Below are 18,608 nucleotides of genomic sequence, written 5' to 3' on the forward strand. Positions count from 1 at the left end.
AAGTATGTATAATCAATTTTGATTCAATATAAATAAAAATTAAAAACAAAACAAAACAAATAAATATTAAATAAATAAATAAAAATAATGGCCCCCCAATTTTTTATTTCCTTTTCTCCTTTCCTTCCTTCCATTCTCCCTTTCATTTTTTTTTTTTTTTTCTCTTTCTTCTTTCAGGAGAACTAATAGACATGACTCTCATGAGTTCCCAGAATGTAGATGAAAAATCAACAAAAACTGGTTTTAGAAGGATAATTCTAATAGCAACTCATTTGGGAATGAGCACCTTCTTAGAAGATGCACACAGCAGTAGTGCCATAACCTATTTGAATTTTTGATTTTTAAAAACATAGATCAAGGACTGAGCCTATCCCAGCAGCCCACCAGTCTCACTGTGCAGACACACACAGAATCCCCGATATATGTTTGCTTCTCTTGTAAGTCCATATCTGCCCCTAAATGAGGAAAACAAGCAAAGTAACTCAGCAAGAGGGATTTCTGATTTTAAACATGGAAAGACATGCTAAACAATATGAAAACTGAGCTAGGCCAATTTTCCCATGATTGTCTTCAAGGAATTCTTAGCGGTCTAGATTCTTGCTAGAGGGTTATTGAATACAAGGGTGCCACCTCATATAAGATGCTTTTCTGAAAACTCCTGCAACTCAACTGAAGTAAATGCAGTCCATCTATACTGAGAAGCAGTGGTACAGAATTTCAGCAGGTATTTCAGATGGAATCAAAATTTGCAGTGAAAAAATAACACGGTGTATGACACTATCAGAAACCTCTTTACCCAGAATCAGTCACAAAAATCAATAAATCGTCTTATCTAACTCCCTTGGGTCCCTACCATGACTAGGTTACAGTGAGTGACTGGCAAATACCACCCTTATTTATAGTACACTCAAAATCAGTAAATCCACGATACTGGACAGATGTGAAGTCCATGTCCTCTATGATATATTTACCATATGTGTACTGGCCAAGAGGTCAGGATGACTTCTTGGAAGATCAAGATTTCTTCATAAAAACATCTTTAATACAGTGATTAAGCAGGATAATTTCCTGGGAAAATCTCGAATTCTTAACCCTTTCCTTCATCTCTGCAAAGAATCCAACTCACATCAAGACAAGGGTTAATCTGGAAATGGCCACAGTTGGGGTGTGATTTAACACGTTTAAACAACTGCGTTAAGTCTAATTTCAAAGTTTCCAGTTGTTGTGACACACTCAGCAATCTGCCAGGGAAGATGATGCAGGGCATAATTTGACATTGTTTTTCCAGGTCTTAAGCAAAACCACTGAACTAAAGGCTTCAATCACATGTTTTGGTAGCCTAAGATAGAAGGGTTTAGCATTCTAATAGAGTAAAGAAGCATTAACAGAAAAATTTACATTTCTATCAGAGGGGCTCATGAATCACTCTGTTTAGCAGATTAGTCACAATTTTGGTCTTGGGTATAGTGGTAAGTGGAGATAATGTTAATGTGTTATGTATGGTACTTCAAAATCATAGACACTTATCAGTGATAAAGATCATAATGAAACATTGCATGATTCCTGTTGATCCAAATGCAAGAGCAGGCTCAGAAGCCAATATCCACTTGATATTCCAGAAAGAGCCCTCACCCTGGTGAACTTAACCCTATTCTCTATAGTAGCTCAGCGATAGTTAATTTGGGGGCGGGGGGGAGAAAAACCTGGTAGAGTTGACCCACCCAAAAAGGTCTGAAGTTTTGTTGCTGCTGTTGTTGTTGTAATTTTTAAAAGTAGGCCAAACGCATTTTAAACATTTGTGCTGAGTAGTAAGAACACAAGCATTAATGTAGAAACTCAAAGTTGAAATTTCAAGGTTCAACTTCATTTTTTTCCAAACTCAATTCCCTTATATTGACATTGAACAGAAACTTATACAGCTTCTAAGAGACTCTCTATAAATTATCTTCTATTAAACAATAATCAGGGTATAATGAAAAAAAAACTATAGAGGCAGGATTCCTAAAAAGTAGATTTTCATGTTTTAGCTTAGTGTTTAACCTTACATAGGCAATGAATGTTCAGTATAAATAGTCAGAGGATGAGGAGATTTTTAACAACTCTGTGGTAGAAGAAAAAATAACATTCTGTAAATCTTAGGCAAACAACTTAAATCATTGTCATATACAGTAACTCACAAGGCCTGTCAGCACCGTAGAAACAGAGGGGTCCCTAACATACATAATAATGTGAAATGGTTATTCTCTCTTGGCTTCCTTATTTATTTAAGATATATCCCCTTTGGGCTTAAACTTTGACTAAATTCATTGCTATGCCTGTTTTACCACTTCCAGATTAGTAAAGAAACTGTATCTTTCATGTTCCCAGAGTTAGAAGCAATAAGCCAGATAGCAAAGATCAAAGACCCGCTTGCTATCAGTTTTCTTTAGGGTTGGTTCCCTAGGGAGCCAATGAACATCAAAACAGTGGTTTTGGTCACTAGGAAGTGGAACCTTCCTTGTAGACCATACATTCACAGACCCAACGTTTTAAAATCCTGCTTTCCTCTTCTTTCCAATAAGTTTCGAATATCAATCTTGTTTCTCACTTTATATTGATATTTAACAGAGACTTTTATAGTTTCTAAGAAACTCTTTATAAATTATACATATAGCCTTTACATATATTGTATATTTATATGTATATTTATATATATATTTATAATATAAATAATATATGTAGCCTTTGGTGCTTCAAATTTATAGAGTCCACCTATCTTAAGGAGAAGATTTTTGTAAGATCTAAACTACGAAGGTTTTTCTTTTTTTCTTTCTTTTTCTTTGCCCTTTAATTTTAAAACATTTTTATCAGAGTAAGTCATGCACAAAAATTAAATGTACATATTAATTTACAAATATATGATTATAACATATAATTAAGTATGTTTAATTTATATCTTTTTCTTTTTCTTTTTCTCTCTCTCTGAAATCCTTTCATAAAAGTTAGCAGTTTCTTTACCCACCCAGTCTCACCTTATGTTCTGCTCACTGAATACATCTACTTTAAAATATTTTGGTTGTTTCTTCTGGGACTTTGCATTTAAAACAATTTGCTTATTCTGCTATTTCTTGGTTTATCAATATTGAATGTTACCTACTGGCTTCCTGTTATGGAGAATGAGGATTTAGGCGTTTTACATGACTGCCCCATTTTACTTTACCCCAAATTTACAGTACCATTCTATAATACTCTTAAGTTATCAATAATCAATGTTTACATCATTATGATCATGTACATATTATTCATTACATAGCTGAATAGTATATAAAGATTACATTTCCATTCCTGGATTTTTTTGTTGTTGTTGTTACCTGGATTTATTATTTGCCTAATTTTTACTAGCATTATTTTTTTCATGTCTTTCTAAAATGTCTTTCCACAAATCCCAGTTCCATCTGTCAAATTTCAATCGGTAATTCTCCATTTTATTCAGAACTTTGTCTTAGAGCTAGCTCTTTATCTTCTAGCTCAAATCTGGATGAGTTTCTCTCCAGATCTGATACACAGCTGCCATCTTGAGCCCTCCCTTGACCACACTCCTTTGTGGGTCACCTGTTTCTGGATTCTATGACTTCCTTCTGAATTCTTCCCTGTTTGGCCGGAAAGAGAACATTCTCCAGTAGTTTCGAAGAAACTGTGAACATGACATAAATCTGTAAGTCTCTGCATGTTAAAACTCTTTGTTTTTGTTTTTGTTTTCCATTTGACTGATAGTTTGGCAGAGTATTCTAGATTAAGAAGCATTTTATCTCAATATTTGAAAGCTTCACTTTATTTCTTCTGCTATTGGGAATCCTATGCTTTGGTCACTCTGCTCTACACTGACAGTTACCACTATTCCTCCTGTTACATATTTCAAAAATTTGTTAAAATACTCTATTTTCCAATGCCTTCTCTCTTTTTTTTTAAATTTTGTAGGCTTATACATTTTTATTTTTCTACAATAATTTTAAGGGGTTTCAGGATGTAAATAAAATAGATCCACGTAACAATCCACCAGTAAAAACTTGCTTTTCTTGATGCCCAATTAAGTTAGCAAAAGACAATAATAAGGTGCTGGTAAGATGAAACTTGCTTTTAATGGTGTACTTAAATAACAGAAAAAAACTAACAATGATGAAACAGGAAACTTACAGGGCCGGTGCAAATGGACAACTGAGAGTGGGGTTCAAACCCACATGGGCACCAGACCATTGGATGGCTCCTGCCCACATTGAGGGTAGGTCTTTCCCACCCAGACCACTCAGGCTGTCATACTAATCTCTGCTGGAAACACCCTCATGGACACACCTAAAAAGATAGCTTTGCCAGGTTTCTTAGCATCCCTTCATCTAATCAAGCTGACACCTAGAATTAACCTTCACAGTACTGAAAAAAATTATAGAGTGTTTTTCACAAAGAGAAAGTAATTTTTCTGGGGCAGAAAGAATGACGGGGGAAATAAGGAATATAGAATTATAGCTGAAAGTCCATTTTAAATAATAGGGAGAATCAAATTTTATCTAGAAACTCAATCTCCTGATTTATATGCAATTCAATAGTTTTTCCACTTCATTACTCCCATCCACCCCCGTGACTCTAGCTATAAAGACTCAAAGAGATAAATGTACTCTAAGGGAGCCTGTGTACTCCAAAATGCATGAGTCACTTTCATTTGTTAATTTTAGCATTAAGTTTTGTCTTCATCAGTTACTTTAAAATTTTGATTTGAAGGTGTGATACTGTCCCTTTCTATAACACAGATGCTGGTTGTCTACTGCAATTTGGTTTTAAAATGTCCCATAGAAAAAAATCATGCTAGAGAATATTATAATGAGTGCTTTGTCTTAGTGGTGTTTAAGAGAACATTGCTTCTCAAAGAAACTACTTAAGCCGGGCGCGGTGGCGCGCGCCTGTAGTCCCAGCTACTCGGGAGGCTGAGGCTGGAGGATCGCTTGAGCCCAGGAGTTCTGGGCTGTGGTGCGCTATGCCGATCGGGTGTCCGCACTAAGTTCGGCATCAATATGGTGTCCTCCCGGGAGCGGGAGACCACCAGGTTGCCTAAGGAGGGGTGAACCGGCCCAGGTCGGAAACGGAGCAGGTCAAAACTCCCGTGCTGATCAAAGAAACTACTTAAAACAAGCCTATGGAATAAATGGTCATGCAACTTTAAAATGATACCAATAAAATAACTAAGTAATCTCAAGAAACCTGTCTGAATGCTAACCACATGGACTAGAAGACTCAATAACTCCAATAATCAACTGTTCTATGAAATAGCCAGATGCTGAGCAGATGCTGCTGCTGCTACTGCTGCTAAGAAAGGAAAAATAACCTTGCATACTCAATGTACATTATATTCACCACGCACTTTTACAGCCAGAAGAGAACTGAAGAAATCAGTGGAGTGTGACAAATGTCAGTGTGTCTAAAGAAATGAGGCTGTGAAAATATTATTTTTTAAACTGCCTCTCTCAGTGGCTTAGACTGTTGTGCATTAGATTTAGCAAGTGAACATTGTTGACTAAAAGGAGAAACTATTTTTTAACGCCTTGAACAAGCAAATGGTCAATTCAGCTTCTAACACTATAGCCAAATGTTTTTGAGTTTAATATTAAATGTAGTTAAAAATTTTTAGAGAAGTAAACCTGAGACTAAATTGTTGAAGAAAAGATATATATATGTGCTTTATATATATATATATATATAATTTATGCAATTTTGGATGTTTATTATTGACCATCCAGATTATTCCTGCAATACTTGAGCCTTTCTATCATCTGGAACAATGTCACACCCAGTGAAGTGTTGCTATATTGCAGATAGGATGTTAGTATCATTAAATTTAATTTTGAAATGGGAGTAGGCCCGTCCAGTTAACTCGATGGCTCTACTCACTCACCTCTATCATTCATACAGAAGATACTTAATCATAATCTTAACCTCTCACTTGTCCCATTACCTTCTGGCTCATGGGCCCTCTCCTGTAATCATTTCCTGTTATGTAAGTCTCCCTCCAGTACCCATGCTCAGCTAGGTCTTGGCTATTCCTCTGCTCCAAGAGGAGATGGTCACTGTTAGAGGAAGTCACTGCTGCCTCCTGATATACATCTATTTTTCAAGTTGGTAACCTCTCCTCTGATCTCCTGCCCTGACTTTAACTATCAATCTTCCCTAATAAAGACTTTCTGTGTGGATGAAATTCACCCATTTGAACTAATTAGGTTCCATAGATGTTTTTGTTACTGCTGTACTCAGCTTGCAACAAGCTTAAGTGAAGACTACAAAAACCTCAGCACAAAAGCATACAATGTCACCAAATCTCAGCTCTCAGTTCTGTTGCATGCAACATACTCAAGATCCTAATATGTGTCTCCACATCCGTATCCTATCTCATATCCTAATATTGAAGATTTTTGTTAGTTAAGTGTGTGTATGTGTGTATATGTAAACAAGCACAGTCTCCAAAATTGATATTGTTTCCCTACATATATCAAGAATTTAATTTGATTTTTTTTGTAATTTATAAATGATTGACCCAATATATATAGTCTAGATGCATGTCTTGTGGCATAATAAATCTTTTAGACCTAAGTCTTCATTGGTAATCCAGCTTACTCAATAAAGTATTGAAACTTATTTAATCCTCACAAAAAACCCTAATGAAATATTTGCAATTTTAAAATGTGGACACTGAGGCTTAGAGTTTTAACTAACATGTCTACATCCACATACAATCGAATCATAGAAGAGGCATATCTAAAACAAATCTGTATTTCTAAGAAATCTATGTTGTTTCCCTCTGTATTAAGCTGTAAATAGGAGTAATACTTTATTTAGTAAACGCCTTAGATATGTATCAATGTCAATAATCAATAGGAAAAAAAAATATTTTCTTCCCAAATCTTTAATGTTTAAACTGTTGACTATTGATGTAATCATTCCTAAGGATTGTAAATATAATAACAAAAAATAAAAAATAAAAAAACACTGGACATCTGTTGAGTGTCCACATATGTACAGCTAGGTTATGTCCTACACTTAGTAGTAAATTGTCACTTATATGGTACGAATAAATGATTCTGGTGGAATTTTCTAACCACCAAATCTTTCCAAGAATAATACAACAAATTGTTTAAACTCTTATCCCTTTGAAGAGTCTACCTTGTCACCTTGTCCATATGAGAACATGGTTTTGGTATGAAGGGTACTTGAGTTTCACACACACACACGCGCGCGCGCACACGCACACACACACATGCACACACACGCACACACGCACACGCACACACACGGGCACGGACACACATTCTTTGTAACTCCGTGGCAACCTTCATTAAATGCTATATAATACCAATTCATAGATTTGAGAAAATGATAAAACAGTATGGGGCTTTGCTTGAGCATTTGATATAATTTATTTCTGAAACTTAAAAAAAAAAATCTTTTCAACTGATAACTCAGAAAAAATGTGTGACCATTAGTTTAACAAGGAAAGACATATAGCTGAAGTTTTTCTGGAAAGAAAGAAAAGACACATTAATCCAGAAGAAAATAAATCGTTCTCAGGAACTGGGGTTTTAACTCCAAAACAAAAAACATAAAGGACCATCACTATAACTTGACATTTTTTTGACAAAAATATAAAGATTATAAAGCGAACATACAGACAAGGGAGAATGCTTTTTATTAAATTAATGGTTAGCTAGGACTCCATGGCAACCCACCCACACTTGTGAAAAGCATCATGGCTCTTAAAAGATTGTACATTATCAACTTCATTTTAACATCTTGTTCTAAGGATAGTGCAAAACTTTAAGGACACCTAGGACCTAATGCCATTTAGAATTACCAGGGCACTGGAGGTTCAAGGTGGTTCTTTAATAGAAAAAATTACTACAATGATGGACATACCATTTTTTTTCTCCTAAGTACAACTGACTTAGGCCCCAGCTCTCAAGCAGCTAGTGACACAATAGCTCTAACCTGACTTATTGCAGGAATGAGTTTGGGAGGACAAGAGGCAGTAAGGTAAGGAGCTGGTTTTTATGCAACAACACAGGAATATAATACTGGCAAGAAGGGTTAAGGTTGCATTGTCTACGATTTTAAATTCTAGTTTGAGAAGTCTGGGCCTCATAGTACATGAAAGATTTTAGGAAACTGTCATGATGAAAGCAGATTCTTAGCTAGAGAGAATCTTGAATACAAAACAATACACTTATAAATAAATAGCTGCATTACAGTATTTTACTGACTGATGCATCACCAAGAGTTTAATTAGAAGACCAATAATTAAATACAGTAGTCTACCCTTATCTGTGGGGGATATGTTCCAAGACCCCCCATGGATGTCTGTAACCTTGGATAGTACTGAACCTGATTGCCATCAGTCAGAACACATTTTTGTTCATGCCTTCCACTCACAAATTTAATGCCTTTTCCATCTTAACTGAGCACTAATCATGCACTGTGGCCAGAACTTTTGCAGTTTGAGATGTGTGACAGCAAAATAAGCTCAAATTTCTTTCTCTTTCTTCATAATTTCACAAATAGAAGATTTGTTCGTACTGTATATCTTAGCAACCTTTTTAAAAAATTAAGTCTGGAACTTTACTTTTTCACTTAAAGGAAGCACTTTACAGCTTCTATTCGGCATATTTGAGTTGCCAGCATCACTACTGTTGCACTTTGGAGACGTTCTGAAGTAAAATAAGGGGGCCGGATAGAGCAGGAAGCATAAGATTTCATCACACTACTAAGAAAGGTACACAATTTAAAATTTATGAATTGTTTATTTCAGGAATTTTCCATTTCATATTTTCAGACTGTAGTTGACTGTGGTTAACTCAAACCAAAGAATGTGAAACTGCAGATAAAGGGGGGACTGTAGGTACAAGGCTTTGTGGTTGAGAGTTGGAAGTGGTGCTAATAGCTTCCACTCATATCACATTGAGGAGAAATCAGTTATATGGTAGCATCTAACTCTAAGGGGAGTTGGAAAAGGCAATTCAACTGTGAGCCAAGGAAAGAGAGGTGATGAGTATGATAAACTAGCCATGCACTGCCCCGGTTCCCTTACTGGCCTCCTTGCTTCCAGCCCAGTCCTTCTGTGGTTCTATTCCCAGCAGTAGCCAGAGTTTATTTTTGTTGTTGTTAAATATAAACGGTATTATCTCACTCCTGTGTTTAAATTCTCCATTGTCTTTCAGTAGTACATGGACTAAACACCAAACTCCTTACCTTCCTAATCTTAGCCCTGCTTTACCCTTCTGAGCTTGTCTCATTCCAATCTCTTCATCAGTGCACTAGGGTTTATTCATATTGATTTTCTTTCTGTTTACCATCTAAAACAAATCCCTCCCCTAGGGTCTTTGTATCAACTCCTCTCTCCTCCTAAAATACTCCATAATCTTCATAAAGTAGGTATCTTCCTCCCACTAAGACTTCAGTTTAAATAACACCTCTTCAGAAAAGCCTTCCCTGACAACCCAACCTGTCACCCAGTTACTTTCTACCACATCAATCTATTTTAATGCTCTGCATACAACTTATGGCAATTTGATGTTTCTATCAGGTATCTATTTACTTCTATCTACCCAACTATCTATCTATCCACATATCAGTCTATTATTTATTCTTCCACAAGCAGAAAGAGATCTTTGAATGTTTAATTCAGCACTAAACTCCACTACCTGGAATACTAGCCCTGTTTGGTGCATGGTTGGTGTTCAGTATAGTTTGACTCAATGAAGTTTGTTGAGCTCCCTGTGCATTAAGCTAGGCACCCTTTCATCCCTCTAACCAACTCCACTGAGGGGAAAAAGACAAAACAAGTTTGTTTTTTTGGTCTTTTTTGGCAGCTGACCGGTATAGGGATCTGAACCCTTGACTTTGGTGTTACAATGCTCTAACCAACTGAGCTAACCAGCCGGCACAAGTTTGTTTCTTTCGTTAACATTATAAGAGATATCTGTGGCTGAAAGCCAGATTTACTAAGAAACAAACTGGTCAAATTATGCCTAAAGAACCACCTCACCTTACCCATTATAACCTCTTTTTCCACTGAGCTTAAGAATCAGAATGGAACATCTGGGGGTAGAAAATGCAATGTTTTTCTCCACTTAGTCAGGAACTTGGGGTTTTCTTTATGACTCAAAGAAAATTTATTTTTAGATGTAGTTGGAACTACTTAATTTTTCAGCCTGGAACAAAATATCTTCAATTTAATGAACTGAATTATTCTTCTTGTTTACATTGAGGAATCTTAGTACGAAGGTAGAACAAATTTAGTACAAGATATTTAAAAGAAAATAATTAAAACAGTATTACCAGGAAAGCCAAATTCTTGATACTTAAAACAATGAAAGATATTTCTTAATATTTAATAGTTTCTTATTTAATAATTTCTTAATAATACAATATTAGTTTGATGTCTACAAATGTGGAATGAAAACTTTTGTTTCCTCCCAGGAGAATGTTTGTAATAACAAAATCATAGCAATTAATAGTTTCTGAGAACTTTTGATATGCTAGTCACTATTCATGCACACTTTACAAGAACCGCATGAGCTTAAGAAACCGAGATGTAAACAGGTCAAGCTACTTTTCCGATATCAGAAAGCTATCAAGGGTAACCACTGCATACTGCAAATGCAATTTACAAAATCAGTGTAATTGTTATTAAAAACCGCAGCCAATGTGCTCTCTCTGTTAGTAGTCATTCTAGCTTAGGTTTGAATACTATCGTTTTAGCAAGGCATCCTTTTACGTCTGGTCTATAACGATCATCTAGTCATCCCGGCTGATGCAAGACATAATAGATTTTGATAAATCTACCCAGAACTACCTTCATGGCCAGAAATTTAATACATGCCCCAGCAACTACTTATAGTCTTATTTTCTGCATACGTGAGACACCACAAAGAAGGTGAATGCAACCAGCTTGTGGGAAGCTTGAACTCTCAAACAGGGCACTGATAGGATATCAGTGCCAGACCTGTTATTCTTAAGAAGCTGCTAAACTGGCTTCTGGCATTTCCATGGACCACTAGGCTTTCTTGCCCCTCTGGCTTTGCTATTTTATCACTCCCCCACCCCCACTTCTGCTTAAGTACAATAGAATATTAAAACTGGATGCTACATGAGAAGTTATGAAATCGGCAAGTTTCAGAATTTCAGATTTTGAAGGATATTTTTACAGCAATTTGGTTTAAGATCTTTTTTTGCCAGTGAGTCAAATCGGTTCAGAAAGGTTTGCCATTAGGGGCAGTCAGGACTAGAACTGCAGCCTCCTGCTCCCAGATTTGTGTTCTTTTTGCGATACCACACTTCCTCACCTTGCTGCTTTTGGTTGTTCATAATTCCTTAGGATTCCTTGGGCCTTCAGACTCTGGATAATTCCCAAAAGTACCATCCCCTCCCATCCTCATCACACCACCAATATTTACCTAACCTATTATCCTTACTCTCAGTGCTCTCTTTCTGTTTACTCAGATATTAGAAAATTGCATCAATAAATCCTAATGGCCGTATTAATGGAGGATAAGACTGAAATACTGTTTTCCCTTTGTTAGCAAAAATTTTGTTTACTTAAAAACATAGTTTTTATTCTCTAATGACTGGGATTTTAGGGAATATAACAAACCAAGAGGAAAGATATTTGGGGCAGGTATTTTTCAGAGCCCCTCAAATTGCTTGGGGGACAGAGCCACCTCCACATGAAGGACACAGACACAGAGAGGCAGTAATAACTTAACAGCTAGAACAAGTTAAATAGCATGTGCATAAATATTTAAACTAGGGCTAGACATCACTAGTAAAACATCACATGTGTTTTAATATTATATCTCTTCTTTAATCGCAAACGATTTTTTGTTTAGTTTTCTCTTCTGATTTCAAGAAAAAGCAGGTTTCAAGAAGGTCTGTTTTAACATTTAGCAGAAAAGACATTTTCTACGGTTATTTTTTCAAATGCAGTTTGCTCAACTTCTTTACTGGATTTCTGGACCTAAAATTTATTACTGCTTTTTGTCTACTAATGACAGATGTATGTACTTAATTCTAAAATTCTCATCTTCTCTATTGATTCTATTATGGCTCTTAATCTCCAAGTTAATTAATTTTTTGATGTTTTAAATCAATGTAAATAAAATCAGTGATTATTTTCAAAAATGATAAAAAGTATTAAAAGAAAAATAACTAGAAATGTGATTTCATCTTGAGATAGACTCAGCTATGTATGTATGTACCAAACATATCTCATACTAATATAAACCTCATATTAGGTTTTATGTATTTAACTTTCCAAACAAATGTTAGAATTTGTATGTAATTATACTGATAAAGAAAAACATTGTTCAATTTTTCTAAAAAAAATCCATGCCATTACAATACTCAAGATATAAAAATTAAATAGCTCTCAAATGTGTAACTAAATAATAAACTAAAAAGACAATCTCATGTACTCTAAAGCAATATACTTAGTAAGACCATTGGTAAATTATTTCTGAAGGAAATTTTACATATTGTTTTTTATCTACCAGAGGTCAGGAATTACCAAAATTCATTGATGTCAAAACTTGAGAAAGGAAAATACATGTATGTAATAGAATATTTGGGTGCATCTTGTGGGTAAGCTTTTTTTTTTTCTTCCCCCAACTAAAATAAAATAAAATAAAATGTTTAATAATCTCCAAATCCCTTGGTGGAAAGACTGAAAGTGTTCAAGCATTTACTAATTTCCCCGAAGTTTGACTATTGTCTAGCAATATTAACTAGGAAAAAAAGGAAACAAGAGTAGTGTTAATGGTAAGTCTGATCAATATTAAAACATGAAAAAACCACGACAGATGAGTCTCTACCCTAGATATAAAGAATAAGGAATCCAGCCTCCATCTGCCTGCCTTGAGGATCCTCATCCTGCTCCCCTCTTTGAAACTGCATTCCCATGGCTTCTACCACACCCACTGACTTCTCATTTTGCTCCAATCTGCTCTTTCTTTCTTAGGACCTTTTACTGTTTCCTTCCTCCTCCTGCTGCTTAAATGTTAGTGTAGCCCAGGGTTCTATCCTTGCTTCTTTTTTCATTTTAGTCTACATGCCTCTCACCCCCCACAAATCTACTGCTACCCCTATAATGACATAAATCTACATTTCCTGCTCCTCTCTCAAGATTCCAACCTACATACACCATTTCCTACTTGATCTCTCTATTTAGAACTTCAACCTCCTTGACCCTAGATGGAGCTCATTAACTTTCCACAAAACCTGCTCTTTCTCCTCCACAGTATATTTTATATAATGGCACCACCACCCATCCAGTCCTGCAAGACAATAGAGATGTGGTTATGAGTCTTATCTCAGACTTCACACTTATACTAGCCCATCATATTCAGTTAGGCAGTATTGCCATGATTCTCCATCATATCAATATATCTAAACTTTCCTCTTCTTTTCTACAGCCATGACTTTGGCTCTGATCTTGATCTTTTTTGAGCTATTAATTCAGCCTACTAACTGGTCACCCTTCCTCTAGACCTTCCCACCTTCTTGCCCTGCCTAAGCCAGCCTTTATGTGCACTACCACTGAGGTACTCTTAATAAGCCACAAATTTCATCAAGATAAAACTCTCAGGCTCCCTATTCCCTTCAGAGATTCCCAAAGGAAATTCCTCAGCATACTGATACCTGGAAGACTTTGACGAACTGCTAGTCAGTCTTCAAGAATTAGATTAAATGTTTTCTCCTTTGTGAGATTGTTCCTACCTTACTGATGCAAAGATAATCACCCCCTTCTGATAACAGTATTGCATGTACTACATATTTCTGCTTTTGTATTTACCACACTGTAGTATGGTTATGTGTTTACCTGTCTGCATTGTCTCTGGATTGTGAGCTCTTTGAGGTCTCGGATTATAGCCATTTATCTTTGTGGCTAACAGACTTAAGTTTTCAGCAGAAAAAAATATACCAATTCTCTTTGGGGACACTGAGAAATAAAAGAATGTGTTTAAATTGGAATATAACAGTTTAGAGCATAAATTGAAATGGGTGGAAAATGGTGACTGGGAAACAAGTAGGAAATGGGCTGCAATAGTACAAGCATAGAAGAAATGACAGCATCGTAAATAAAGATAGTGCTGGGGGTCTGCAGAAAGGGCTTTGCTGAATTTTGAAGAAAACTATTATTTGCCTATTCATAGAATTTTAATTCTGACATTCAGCAGTTTTTTAAAGATCTCTTTTAATCACATTTTTGTATGAAGTTTGAAGTACAAGTATATTTATTGTGTTTCCCCTCCCCCAAATATTTTTTCTAATCATTGCTGGGTAAAACAGATGCTCAGGAAGAATGACTTTTACTTGTAGTTTCAAAAATGAAATTTCTTTGATTTTTAAAAATAAGACTAGTAATACAGTATGATCTATGAAAATGTATCAGTAATTTGGAAACAAATATCTGTATGATAAAGGTAAGGGGTAGTCTTTTTGGGGAGGAGGAAGTGCTCAAATTATTGGAGAGGCTTTGTGTGTATAAGTGGTTTCACAAGCATTATCTTAATAAACTGCTGAAAGACCAGAAACTTTCTCTTTAATAATCATATCATCAAATAAGATTGGAGATATTTTGGAGAGATTTTTCTTTGGTTATTCTTGTTAATCTACATTTTATGCTTAAATTTTCAACAATTAAACATTTGAGAACCAAGTGCCTACAGAATTGATAATTTTTATGACACTTATACAGAATTGTTTTACTAATTTTTCCTTTTTTCATAAGGTTTCATACTTTTGTTAATTATTACTTAAAATAACATTTTAAATTTTTTAGCCCTAATTTCAGCTTTGGTTTTCTGTGCGACAAGATTTGGTAATGACTTTTTTAAAAATACACATTCAACAATAGTAAGAATATTCAGTACTCAAAGTATAGTCTCATAGTATACTCAGAGTCTACTCTTATGAACAATTACGTATTATTGAATAATAGCATGAAGTGTGGCATTTTTATTTTTTATATTGTATAATGCAGAAAACACTAACAAAAGTAGAAATCACACGTACTCTCACTGCATATTTTAGGAGAACATAAAGTAAAAGGTAAAACTCTCTCTTTCTCCTAATGAAAATCTTGATGTTTCTCATTTCAACATTTTTCCAATAGTTACAACAATATGCATACCTGCAAAAGTCCATATACAACACAACTTTTTGTTATAAAGCTGAATTCATTTTGTATATGGTATTTTGCAGTCTTTTAAAAAATTACCAGTGTATCAATGCCAGGTTTTCAGTTCAGTGCATCATACATATAGCTGTAACTCCTTTAAATTTGTTTTATTGAGGTATAATTTACTTACAGAGAAATGCATACATGATGTAGCTTGACATGAAAAGCTAACCTGGGACTAATAGATTCTCTCTTTTAAAAAAATGTGAACTGGCACTTCACCTGTAAAGACATACCTTAAATGAAAGTGAAGGGATGGAAAAAGATATCCCATGCAAATGGAAACCAAAAAAGAGCAAGAGTAGCTATACTTATATCAGATAAAATAGACTTCAAGCCAAAGAAAGTAAAAAAAGATAAGGAAGGTCATTATATAATGATAAAAGAATCAATTAAACAAGAAGATATAACAATTCTAAATATATATGCTTCCAACTCCAGAGCACCCAGTTATACAAGCAATTACTATTAGACCTAATGGGAAAAATAGACTCCAACACAATAATAGTTGAGGGCTTTTACACCCCACTATCAGCAAAGAACAGATCATCCAGGCAGAAAATTAATCAGGAAATATCATAATTAATCTCCCCTCTAGGCTAACTGGACCTAATGGACATTTATAGAATATTTCAGCCAACACCTACAAAACACACATTCTTCTCAGCAGCACATAGAACATTCTCTAGAATAGACCATATGTTAGGTCACAAAACAAGTCTCAACAAATTTTAACAAACTGAAATCACATGAACTATCTTTTTTGACTACAACAGAATAAAACTAACAACCAACAACAAAAGGCACACTGGAAACTGTACAAATACATGGAAATTAAACAATATGCTCCTAAACAATGAATGGGTCAAAGAAGAAATAAAAAATGAAATTAAAAAATTTCTGGAGACAAATGAAAACAAAAACACAATATACCAGAAAATATAGGATACAGCAAAAGCAGTTCTAAGAGGGAAGTTTATAGCAATAAATGCTTACATCCCAAAAGAAGAAAGAGTTCAAATAAACAACCTAACATTACACGTCAAGGAACTAGAAAAACACGAACAAAGCAAATTCAAAATCAGTATAAGAGGAGAAATACAAAAGATCAGGAAAGAAATAAATGAATTAGACATTTAAAAAAATAAAAAAGATTGATGAAACAAAGAGTTGGTTTTTCAAAATGATAAACAAAATCAATAAACCTTTAGCTAGACTAATGAAGAAAAAAAGAGAAGACTCAAATCAATAAAATCAGAAAGGAAAAAGGAGACATTACAACTGATACCACAGAAATACAAAGAATCATAAGAGACTTCAAACAACTATAAGCAAGCAAAATGGAAAACCTAGAAGAAATGGATAAATTCCTGGACTAAACAGACCAATAATGAGTAATAAGATTGAAGCAGTAATAAAGTTTCCCAACAAAGAAAACCCCAGGACCAAATGGCTTCACTACATAATTCTACCAAACATTTAAAGAAGAACTAATACCAATTTTTCTCAAACTCTTCCTAAAAATTGAAGAGGAGGGAATACTTCCAAATTCATTCTACAAGGCACACATTAACCTCATACCCAAACCAGAAAAACACACAGCAAAAAAAGAAAACTACAGACCAGTATCCCTAATCAACATAAATGCAAAAATCCTCAATGAAACACTAGAAAACAGAATCCAACAACTCATTAAAAAGATCATTGACTGTGATCAAGCGGAATTCATCCCAGGGATGCAAGGATTGTTCAACATATGCAAATCAATAAACGTGATACATCATATCAACAGAATAAAGGTAACAACCATGTGATCATCTCAGTAGATGAAGAAAAAGCCAACACTCCTTAATAATAAAAATACTCAACAAATTAGGTAGAGAAGGAATGTACCTCATCACAATAAAGGCCATATATGACCAGCCCACAGGTAATATTATACTGAACGAATAAAAATTGGAAGCTTTTCCTCTAAGATCTGGAACAAGACAAGGATGCCCACTTTTCCCACCCTTATTCAACATAGCACTGGAAGTTCTAGCCAGCACAATAATACAAGAGAAAGCAAGAAAGGGCATCCAAATCAGAAAGGAGGAAGTCAAACTATCCCTATTTGCAGATGACATGATCCAATACATAGAAAACCTTAAAGGTTCCACCAAAAAATTACTAGAAGTAATAAATGAATTCAGTATAGTAGCAAGATACAAAACCAACACACCAAAATCAATAGCCTTGCTATACACCAATAATGAAAAAGCCTAAGAAGAAATCAAGAAAGAAATACCACTAATAACTAACAAAAAAATGAAATACCTAGAAGTAAACTTAAGCAAGAAGGTGAGAGACTTCTACAGTAAAAACTATGAAACATTAGTGAAAGAAATTGAAAGGAACACAAATAAATGGAAAGATATCCCATGTTCTTGGGCTGGAAGAATTAACATCATCAAAATGTCTATAATACCCAAAGCAATCTACACATTCAATGCAACCCCATCAAAATACCAAGGACATTCTTCACAGAAATAGAAAAACAACCTTAAAATTTGTATGCAACCACAAAAGACACTATATAGCTAAAGTAATCTTAAACAAAATGAACAAAGTTGGAAGCATCACACTTCCTGACTTCAAAATATACTATACCTAAATGTAAATCAACAGATGACTGGATAAGGAAAATGTGGTATATATATATACACCATGGAATACTATTCTGTCATAAAAAAAAGAATGAAATTCTGACATTCACAGCAAGATGGATGAGTCTGGAGAAAATTATGTTGACTGAAATATCCAGGCACAGAGGGAAAAATACCACATATCCTCACTCATAAGTGGGAGCTAAGAGACAAAGAAGGAGGGAAAGAAAGACCACAGTGGTGTGCTGGACTTGCAAAGGGAGAGAGCATACCTAGGGTTGCAGAGTGGAGTAGGGGAGAGGCAGAGGGGGAGGTAGGTTGGAGATTAATTGGGTCGGGAACATGGGCCATTTGTGGTAATAGGCATGCTGATTGTATTGATCTGGCCACCATATTAGGGCACAAGTGGTGACAGCCAGCCTTGTACTCCATGAATATGCATAATTAAAAATATATATGTGTGTGTGTATATATATATGTATGTGTGTGTGTATATGTGTGTGTGTGTGTGTATACTATAAAGCTATAGTAACTAAAACAGCATGATACTAGCATAAAAACAGACAAACTGATGAATGGAACAGAATAGAGAGCCCAGAAATAAACCCATGCACTTACAGCCAACTGATTTTCAACAAACATGCCAAAAATATGAACTGGAGAAAGGACAGCCCCTTCAATGAACGGTGCTGGGAAAACTGTATATCCACATG

The 18,608-nt window shown here is 35.0% G+C and overlaps 1 protein-coding gene across 3 annotated transcripts in view; it reads right to left on the reverse strand.

Moving 5' to 3' along the window:
* The window catches only part of PDE1A (phosphodiesterase 1A), a 262,628-nt gene that overhangs the window by 109,073 nt on the left and 134,947 nt on the right, over positions 1–18,608 (reverse strand). The window lies entirely within an intron of this gene.

This window comes from Cynocephalus volans, chromosome 1 (assembly GCF_027409185.1).
Source record: "Cynocephalus volans isolate mCynVol1 chromosome 1, mCynVol1.pri, whole genome shotgun sequence".
In the NCBI taxonomy this organism is placed as follows: Eukaryota; Metazoa; Chordata; class Mammalia; order Dermoptera; family Cynocephalidae; genus Cynocephalus; species Cynocephalus volans.